Raw genomic sequence first — 4,423 nt, 5'->3', positions numbered from 1 at the left:
CTGAACAACTTCTGTTTTTCACTGGGAGAGGGATGTGTGTGTGTGTTTGCTCGTAGCCAGCAAATACCCCCTTTTTCAACTTAGACATTGGCTTTGGGTTTTGTTTGGTCTGAGTTGTTTTTAACATTCATCTTAGTGAACTGTGCAGTTTAACACAGATAACCCAAAGTGAAAAAGAAACCCTGCTAAGTGTACAACTTGCATTTTCTTCTCTTTCAGTTTAAAGGAAACTAGATGTGAACATTTTCAGAAAGTGCAGGGGCTTAGTGCAAAACTCACTGCTGAAACGCAAGGGCATTGTGGGTGGTTTTAACGAGCTAACGAGTAGGTGGTTGATGGGTAGTTGCTTACTTAGTTGTCAAAATATCCCACTTTCAAGTATTTCTGATATAATATTCTGGTCTCTAGATATGGCTCGGTTCCCTCCTTCATTATAAAGTTACTGGATTTATTTATTTATTTTTTTGCATTATCCGCCTGGCAAAAAAACTCAAAAAAACAGTAATATCCTATGCTAAACCTAAACTAATCTTTACAAACTATATATCATTTGAAAGCAATCTCTAGTTTCCAGATTTGGTGATTGATTACTCCTAAAGCGTGTTGAGACCTTTATTTTGAAAACATGAAAAATCATGAAAGAAGGCTGGAAACCTCAGTTTGTTTTCATGCCAAGAGTTCAAAAGATAGCATCCATTCAATTATTTTAGAAAAAAGTCAGAATTATTTTAAATCTAAAGAAAAAAAAATTAAACAATTTGAAACACAACTTGTTCAGATTTTTGGCTTCGATTTTTTTGTACTTTTAGAGTCGCCCAGGTTTTCAAAATACATATTTTAGCCTATATATAAAATATGAATAATTTTTTTTTTACATTGTACATTTTCATAAACTCAAACTTCTATAACTTTTTTTTCTGTTTAACTTTCTTACTTTATTTAACTTCTATCAGGAACCAGTCAGTTTCTGGTCCCATTGACTTCCATAGTAGGAAAAAAATATATATACTATGAAGTCAATGGGACCAGAAACTGACTGGCTCCCGATAGAAGTTAAATAAAGTAAGAAAGTTAAACAGAAAAAAAAGTTATAGAAGTTTGAGTTTATGAAAATGTACAATGTAAAAAAATTAATTATTCATGTTTTATAGCTATAAAATATGTATTTTTAAAACTTGGGCGACTCTAAAACTACAAAACATCAAAGCCAAAAATCTGAACAAGTTGTGTTTAAAATTGTTTACTTTTTTTTCTTTCTGACTTTTTTCTAAAATAATTGAATGGATGCTATCTTTTGAACTCTTGGCATGAAAACAAACTGTCTGGTTACTGATATTCTTCTAAATATCAGAAAATCGTCTGAATGGATTAGAAAACGGTAAAATTCTCTTTAACTCTGGGGTAGTTGTAAAATAAGCCTATTTCCATAAAAAGTGGAGTATCCCTTTAAACTTTGGAGTTTGTTCAAATCACTAACCTTACATGAGCAACAATAATAGCGATGCTTGGCTTAGCTATAGCAAACTAATAGGCCTATAGCAAACGCCACTAATGAATAAAAAGAACACTTGCTTTCACCATCTTTACTACGAATATCTTACTACAAAAGTGCTATAGATGCCATATTCATACAACGCTATCATGGTAAATGTATCTGAACACCATAACAACCACAGAGCAACATAATGGAAACCACCATTGCTCTAGAGTCACATCAGCGAGTCTTTCCGCGGGTAAACAGCAGTCAGAATATCAAGTTTTGGACCTGTGTTTTAAGACAAACTCATATCTGGGTTAAAACCGTAACATCGAACACACACAGAGCAGTTGTGTCCAATGTTTCGGAGCAGGGCATGTGATCGCCAGGGCTGCTGGGTAATTAGCGCTTCAGGGAGTTGAATCAGATGATGAGGTTGTTAGTGTTTGTGTCGGGCCACCCACATGATCTCTCAACACCACCAAGGCAATGAAAGCACACACATCTTCAGGGTGAAGAAGACGCACTGTCTCGGACCGGTTTCTGTAAACAACTCATCTGTTCCCAATCGGCTCTATAGACCTGTTAGAGAAATCGCAAATGATATCTCTCAGTTGTTTCTCTACACATAAATAGCATTAAATGGGTGTTATTTAGGACTTTAGGATTTAAAATAGGACTTTTTCTTGTGGACTTTACATCTTCAGATGTTTCTTCTGAGAAAAAGACATTATAAGAACTCGAGTTTAAGAGTTATAGAGCGTGTTTCTCAATAACTTTGATCGCATATTTGTCTGCAATCAAATCAAATTCTCCCAAAACCAAAATGATCTGAGCTATTCTATAATTTTATAGTTTTACACAAATTCACAAATTCTGATTAGTGAACAATGTATCTGGCCAAACCTTGACATGAATAAATTTATCTCAGCAACATTTCATCTAGTTAAAGCGTTCACATAAGGATTCGTGAACTGGGACAAGCTGCCGCAGTAAAGACATTAAGCTTTCTTAAATAGCTCACCATTTTCTTCTCAGTCTGAATACAGATTTTCCGTCTCATGTGACATGGAAATGCGGCTGTTCCCAGATGTTCTAACATCATTATTCTTGTAATTATGTGTTTCCTGTCTGCCCTTATGGACTCTATGTTCGTAATAGTATTCTACCATTTATAGTATGCATACAGTGTCATTTTTCAAAATAAAACCTTTCTATAAAACGTCTGATTGCATGGCACCTTGGAAATAAAAATGTTGTGTTAGCAAATTTAGTATAAAAATGTCTTAAGGTAAAAAATGCATGCAAAAAGATGATTTGCATACAGCATACTATATGTTCAGAATAGTATACTACCATATTTCTGCAGTATGCATACTGAGCATGCCATGTAACTTGTATTAGCATTTGTGAAAAAAAAAAAGAAAGAAAATAGATTGATATTGCATTGCATGCAAATATATGCATACTGTATAGGCTACATATTAGGTTCGTTATAGTATAATTATATAATTAATATAATTTCTTTTAATCTTCTCATTACATGATACCTTGCTACTAAAAAAGTGTAATTATCATTTTTGGTAAAACAAAATAAATCAATTTTGAATGCATAAATAATATATGCCCGGCCGGCACATACAGTAGGCTATGTAATGACCTGGCAGTCAGCGCTAGCAGTTGGGTGCATTATGGGTAATTTTTTATTGAGAGTTGATTTAAGTGTTATTACAGCAAGATCTTTAAGTTGTTGTTATAGTAAAGTTATGTGTGTAATGTTCAAGTTGATGAGATGTTCTTGGTTCATTTACTGCCTAATGTAAAAATGTGTCCCTCACCGTTGTTGAGAGAGATGTGTAAGGCAATAGGGCCCTGCCTGAGTTGCGTAGTATTTCTTTCTTTATTCTGCATTAAATGAGGAAAAACAGTGTCACTGCCTCCTGTTGGTTAATATGTAAACACTCTGGGTCGTGCGGTGTATGGGACATGAGTGTTCTTATCTCAATTTAGGATTTAGCTTAGGAAAAGTGTTATTAGCATAATTTTTTAGCTCCGGTTAGACTCACGTTATATTTGGATAGCTACCAGTTCTTACAATATGTTGTGAATTCCCTGAGCAGAACTACCGGCGCCCCCTGCAGGATGAGGACGCCACATCTGAGGGAAGTGCACTGCTCTACTCATTAAGGGGAAGACTGATGATGAAGGAAGTATAAATAAACAGATTGGTGTGTGTTGAGTCCGGTCCTCTGATGTTGGGACAGGTCAAAATTCTTTTACTGATAATAATGAATCTCTTTATCATTAGAGCAGAGAGAAAAGAAAGAGATACGGAAGCTTGTGTGACTCACACAATCAAAGCAGCTTCATCCTGCTCTGTGTCTATCTCATGTTTAGTCCTGGACATTATTTTCCTGTGATCAATTTGGCTTCTAAATTTAAGTGGATAATTTGTGGTGTTGTTCTTTGTGCATTGGCCTCAACATTGCTTACTCTCTGTATTTACGGAGGGATTTACTAATTAAAGCTGTCAAATGTTTCCCAAGGCTTAATAAGCAGAATAAGAAAGGCATTGGAGAAAAATTAATTGAACAATTCACCCTAAACTAAACTTCTGTCAGCATGTACTCTCCCTTATGCCGTTCCAAACCCATTTAAAGATGTCCTCCGTTTATGATGAGATGTTCGTCCATCTGAGCAGGGGCATTTTATATGAAATTCAAATAATCAATAGTACAAAAAATCTGAAAAATAAGATGAAATAGAGGTGTCATGTAATGAGAAGATTAAAAAACATTTTAGAAAGAATTACTGTGTTCACAGTACGCATACTTCCAAAAAAAATAGTATATGGTATATACTACAAACCTGTTTAGTAGGCTAATATGTGTACAGTATAGCATATTTTTTTTATGCATGCAATATCAGTCTTTATATATATATATA

Source organism: Pimephales promelas, chromosome 17, assembly GCF_988280905.1.
Source record: "Pimephales promelas chromosome 17, fPimPro1.hap1.1, whole genome shotgun sequence".
Classification (NCBI taxonomy): domain Eukaryota; kingdom Metazoa; phylum Chordata; class Actinopteri; order Cypriniformes; family Leuciscidae; genus Pimephales; species Pimephales promelas.
The sequence above is the reverse complement of the archived record's forward strand: the minus strand, read 5'-3'. Positions refer to the sequence as shown.